Genomic DNA, 6,817 nt, shown 5'->3' on the forward strand with positions numbered 1-6,817 from the left:
AGTTTCTGGCTAGGATTCTGTCTTTCAAGTAATTATCCAAAGCATCTATCCCCCAATGTTCTTTCTCATGTTCCTCTTTCACTATGACCACAGCATATAAGAGAGGATCGCAAGCCTTCCTTTCCCTTCATCTGTAATAGTTCACCAATCTGGATTATAACTTCAGTTTTCTTTCTCAATAAGCCTCTTGTCTTTTTTACTGTACCTTGGCTTACCTTCAATAGGAATTTATCCATCTGGGATTAAGGCAGCCTGAACTGTCTCAACAATTACCTCACCTTTAGCTGGTTCTTTTGTCTTTCTGTCTGCCAGCTCATTTCCTTCCTCCAATTCAGAACTCACTTTTTGGTATGCCTTGATGTGCATGATGGTTACCTTTTCAGATAGCTGGATTGTCTCCAAGAGTTTTATTATGTCTTGTGCATGTTTAATGCTTTTTCCTTGTGAGTTCAACAGTCCTCTTTCCTTCCAGATAGCTCCATGCACAAGGACTACCCCAAATGCATACCTTGAGTCTGTGTAAATATTGATTTTCTCTCCTTTTGCCAGCTCTAAAGCTCAGGTTAAGGCAGTTATTTCAGCCTCCTGTGCCAAGGTGGTGAGTGGTAATGATCCAGACTCTATTACCTCTTGGCTTGTGTTAACTCCATACCCAGCTTGCCTTTTTCTGCTGATGATGTAGCTGCTTCCATCAGTAAACCAGGTCTCAGTGCCCTCGAGAGGGGTGTCCTTCAGATCTGGGTCTCTGGAGTAGGTAGCTTTGATAGTCTCCAGGCAGTCATGGATCACCAGTTCTCCCATGCTACCACTGAGGAAAGGAGCTGGGTTCACAGTGTTAGTTACCACAATTTCTACATCATCTTGTTCCACCATTAAGGCTTGGTGTTTCAAGAATCTCTGTGGGGAGATCCAATGTTCCCCCTTTACTTCTAGCACTGCAGACACTGTGTGGGACACTAGCACAGTCATCTTCTGGCCCAGGGTGAACTTGTGTCCTTCCTGGATGCTCCCTGCCAGTGCCACAACAGCTCTGGAACGCCCCGGCCATCCTTCAGCTGCTGCATCCAGCTGCTTAGAGAGGTAGGCGACTGCCCTGCCGTACGGGCCCCAGTCTTGTACCAGCATTCCCAAAACAACTCTCTGCTTTTTGTGAGAAAACAAGAAGAATGGGTTACTCACATCTGGAAGTCCCAGGGCTGGAGCTGACACCAGGGCCTTCTTCAGTTGGCTGAAGGCTCGTGTTGCTTCTTTTGTCCATTGAAGGTGTCTGTTCCCTTCTGTAATCAAGGCATATAGGGGTTTGACTAACAGTCTGTAATTATAAACCCACAGCCTGCACCACCCAGTCATGCTCAAAAAGGTTCTCAGTTCTTTTACTGTCTGGGGCTTTGGGGTCTGGCATACTGCTTCCTTGCGATCCTGTCCTGAAGTTCTTTGTCCAGCACTAACCTCGTAGCCCAAATAAACAACTGTTTGCTTCACCATCTGGGCTTTCTTCTAGGATACTCAATACCTCTATAGGCCCAAAAAGTTGAAGAGACTTACCATCCACTCTATACATGCCTCTTGAGTTTTGGTAGCTACCAGAAGGTCGTCCACATAGCGTAACAGCTGTCCTTCTGATGGAGCTTCCCAGGATTCCAGATCTTTTGCTAGTTGTTCCTCAAATATCATGGGAGAGTTCTTAAAACCTTGAGCTAGAACTGGCCATGTTAGCTGGGTTTTGCATCCAGTTTTGGGGTTTTCCCACTCAAATGCAAAAATTTTCTGACTGGCCTCATGGAGACGAAGGCAAAAGAAAGCATCTTTTAAATCCAAAACAGTAGACCATGTTAAACCATGTAGTTCAGATGTTAAATGAGTTAACAGAGTGTAGGGGTTGGCAATCACTGGGTATAAATCCTCAGTTATCTTATTAACAGCTCTTAAATCTTGTACTATTTCGTATGATCCATCAAGCTTTTTAACAGGTAAAATAGGAGTATTGAACTCAGACTGATAGTCCTTTAATAGCCCTATCTGTAAAAAATTTTCAATTACTGGGCTAATCCCTTTTGTCTTCCTTTCTCAAAGGGTACTGCTTGACCCTAACTGGTTGTTTGCCTTATTCAAGCCTAATTTGCACTGGGGGTGCATTCTTTGTTCTCCCTGGTATGTTAGAAGCCCACACCCCAGGAAATATCTGATCCACTATTTTCCTGTGAGTGTCATCCTCACTTTCAACTTTAGCCTCATTGGTTATTAACATCAGGCTTAACAATTCCACATATTGTTGGTCCTTAACCTCCAAAGTAATCTCTCTGTTTTTGAATATTATTTTTGCTTCTAATTGTTCCAATAAATCTCTACCCAAAAGTGCTGATGGAGCACTGGGCACATATAAGAATTTGTGAATTCCCCATTGTTACCCAAGTTTATATTTCAATGGCCTACAAAAATAAGCTCTTTCAGATCGGCCAGTTGCCCCCTTCACCATGACATAATCATCTGTTATTGGTATTAAAGCTTTGTTTAACACCAAAGATGTTGCCCTTGTGTCTATCAGGAATTCCATTTCCTTTTCTTTGTTGCCTGGTTTCATTATAACCAGAGGGTCTCAGGGTAGGATCCTCCAGTCCACCTCAATCTTCCTTAACGTGGGCAACCACCACCCCTCTTTTTGATCTCTTCTTTGTTCATCGCCTTTTCTTCGTTCCGGGCACTGGTTCTTCCAGTGTCCAACTGTCTTGCAGAATGCACATTGATCTCTCCTTAGCCAAGGTGGTCCCTACCTTAGTGGCACTTGTCCACGTTTCCCTTTTTTTTTCTTCTCTTACTACTGCTAATTATAATTTATCCCTTCTTTGCACTTTTCTTCCTGGTTACTAAATACTCTCCATGCCTCTTCTAGCAAAGCCTCTAAATTTCATGCTGTCGCACCCTGTATCTTCTGAAGTTTGCATCTAATGTCCCCTGTAGATTGTCCTAAGAATAAACCCACTAGATGTTGTATCTCTTCCTCAGATTCAGGATCTAAGCTTGTGTGATGACACATTGCATCCTGCCAATGTTCTAGAAATTCAGAAGGTGTTTTGGAGGGACCTTGCTTAGTTGCATATAGGGTCGACCAATTTAGTGTTTTAGGAACTGCTCTTTCCAACCCCTGCACTATATATTCTGACAATTCTCTAGTTTTTCCACTTCATTATCATTATTAAGATCCCAGTATGGATCCCGAGGGGAAAAACATCTCTCAATCTGCTCTGTGTTATTCTACAATCATCTTCTGCTAAATCCCTAGCTTCTTTTAAAACCAGTTGTTTTCCTGTCTCAGTTAAGGCATCCAATGAGAGCTGGAGGTCTGTCCAGTCAGGTCAATGCTGTTTAATCATAAACTTTAATTTCTTTGCAACATCTATTGGGTCACTTCAATAACGTTTAGCAATCTTTTCCCAAGCCTGTAAATCCATTGCAGAAAAAGGAATTTTAACTCACATTGTTTCCCCATCAGGAATTACTATCCTCTCAAGGGTGCTTGCATAATTTCCCTGGTTTGTTTCTGAGTCTGGGATGCTGTAGGACCCTTTGGAGAGTGCTTCTCTTCCTCGCTGTTGCTGCTGGGCAGTGGGAGAGATTTAGGAGTAAGTAGAGTAATCAAGGTGGAGAATAGAGTAGAAGCTGGAGTTTAATTTAAAATAGAAAATGGAGTTGATTCAGTTGAGCTTAAAACTGGAGCTGGAGTTGAAACAGAAATAGCTTTGTTTAAAGCTGGAGCTGGGATTGAAAAAGTAATAGCCTTAATTGGAGTGGGGGACGGAATATGAGCTGGAGTTTGGACAGAGATGTCAGGAGGTGGAACAAGAGCTGGAACTGGAGTTGAGGGTGAAGTCTTAGGAGGTGGAAAAAGAGCTGGAACTGGAGCTGAGGTTGTTAACTGTAGGAAAGACATTCTGTGCTGTTCTTGTGAGCTAGCAAAGGCCTCCTGAAGATAAAAGAAAGCCCCATATCTCTCCTGAGGAAGACACCAAGGTTGTCACCATGGAGACATGATAAAGGAAAGAAAGTTAAGCGATACAGACTCTAGCTGGCTCACAGAATGGTGTGGCTCCTTGATCACCCACTGAGAACTTTGTTTCTTTCTTGTAACCAATGGGCAATGAATGTGTATGTTGGGTGAATGTAAATATCTTGAAAAAGTATAAAAGCAACATGTTGCTATAATAAATCTCTCTTGCAACCTTCTAATGGCGTCGTGGTACTTTGCGCTGCGTCGTGCTCTATAACGACAGTTAACCATCCTGAATTTGCTGCCCCTCTCAGCCCCCCTTGCCTTCTAGGGGATGGTTCAAACTGATCCCCCAATTCTTGCTCCAGTGACTCAGCTGGGTATACCTTGTCTGGGTGTGTACAGTGTTGATTTATGGAGCATGCATTTCAACACCGTTTCATCCTCCCTCTACTAGCCTCATTATCTTTTTCCAGGGCCAATGCAAAGGGGTCAGAGGGAGCTCTGAGTCCACAATCTCTCTGCCACTCAGGGTGGTTCTGCAGGGAGAAAAACATGTCAGCATACGTCACTTCTTCCCATTTTTCCTCCTGTCTCAAAAACAACATAAGCTGTAACAAAGTCTCATAATGTAGAGTTCCAGTTGGGGGCCAGCTGCCCCCCTCTTCAAGCCTGTAGAGTGGCCACCACTGTGTGGAAAATTTCACTAGGGTCCTTTTATTTTCTATCCCTCCATACCCTACTAGTTCCTTCCAGTGTGCCAAAATACACCCTAAAGAACTACTTTTGGGGATCTCTTTACTCTGGTTGCTTCCCATCGCTCCCCTTCTCCTTAACAAAACCAACACCCTACTCCAATCCTTATTACCTCCTCCTTTGCTTCTTGTCTCATTTCCACCCAAACCTGGCTTCACAGATTTTTACAGTCGTTTCCCAATCTTCTTCTCGCACAGCCCACAGCTCAAAGTGGTACTAAAAGTGATTTTTCCACACAGCAGCTTTAAAATCTTTGGTTCTAAATCAACTCGATCAGGGAGCTGTTGACATTGGGCACATTCTCTGTACCAGTTAGCAGCAGAAGAATAATAACATCCTGCACAAATCTTACACTGCAGTAACACCCACGCACAATGCCAACCTCGAGATGCAACAAAAGCTGCAGGAAAATTCCCACAAATGCAAGCTATTCCGTTCACTCTTCCTTGGCTTTCTAGATTCTCCACAGCCAGTTGCTCCCAATCCAAAGCCACTAGTCTCTCAGCAGATGTCTGATATAAACCTTCTAAATAAATGCTCTAATTTCCCCTGTCTATCCACCAGTTTACTGGGTTCACAAACTTCCATGAGTCGAGCTTAAACCACTGATGCAAACGAGTTCCTTCTATCTGTCTGGCCAGATTGGATTCTCAAACCAAAACTACCCCTATTATGATTCTAGCAATCAGCATCTACAAACACAATCCCCGTACCTAAAACCACAAGTAAACTCTTATCAAAGGCTTCTACTTTTTCTTGCCAAACTGGCCCTGTCCTTTGTCTGTCCCCAGTTTGCTTCAAAATGTTCATGTCTCAGCTCTCAAAAATTAATAAACTCTTTCAAACGAACCAGTTTTACCACTTCACACTCAACCCGTGCTGCACTTACAACTTTTGACACAAGATGGAAGTGTTGCCTCAAAAATACACCACAGCTCCAAACACGACTACAACATAAACTCACAAATAATAAACAAAATCTCTTTCATGCACTCTAACAATATCACAACCTTATTATTCCCACGGGAAACACAAACACACTACACTAAAGCACTCAACCTCTATACTTCAAATTCCACAAACATAAACACCTGAACAGCAGAGCACTACCCTGTAATTTTTCAGAGTCCAAACCCTTTTAACGTGAAAACTGGGTGTCATAGTAAATTCTGTCCCCGTAACCAAAACACTGACACACAGACACACAGACACACAGACACACAGACACACACACACACACAGAGTCACAGTGGGGAGGAGATTTATTAAGGATCATGCACCCCACACACTTTGTTTTTCCCTGGCCATTTCAGTTGCCCAAAAATGAAACTGAGGGTCCAAACTCCCACTTGCATCGTGCTAACAGCACATCTCAACAAACACTTTCACAATCGTTCTCACAGTCAGGACACATTCACAATAACATAACAGCTTTAGACCAGGATTTGCTCTTATGACTGCTAGCCCCAGTTCGTGGCAAACTGAGCCCTCTATAGCGAAATAAATGGCAAAATCCCTTACTGTCAAGCATCAAAAGCCCTAGCTCAGTACAACAGTTCGACAACTCTTTCTGCTGGCAACCAGATTAACCAGATTTCAACTGCAACTTCAGCATGCAAGCACACTACAGAGGCACAAGTTGCAAGTGGAACTTCTCCCACGACTTACCAAAGGGCCTTTCCTGACCATGCATACGCCTTACAGGTCACTGTTTAAAACTGTTTTAATTTTTAAAGATATGGTTTTGTCTGGAGTTTTAGTAGTCAGGGGTTCTTGTCTGCTGTTGGATGAACAGTCTGGGTAGCAGAGCCCACTCTTCCAGGAATATCCCGGGGGTGCCCCAAGGGGGTCCATGACCTGAGCTGGTCTCACAGCCCAGCAGAGTCTCCTCCTGGCTGGCTCGCCAATCATTAAAACTCAAGATCACAAAGACTCTCTAACTAGCCAAAGTTAGAAAGTGGTGTGTTTATTACACCAGTGGGCAGCATGGGGGTCATTCATCCCTGAAATGTGTGACCACACACAAGGCTCTTTGCCTTCTATTTATTTCCCAAAATAATACATATGCATAACTCT

The sequence above is a fragment of the Camarhynchus parvulus genome, unplaced genomic scaffold, assembly GCF_901933205.1.
Source record: "Camarhynchus parvulus unplaced genomic scaffold, STF_HiC, whole genome shotgun sequence".
Lineage (NCBI taxonomy): Eukaryota > Metazoa > Chordata > Aves > Passeriformes > Thraupidae > Camarhynchus > Camarhynchus parvulus.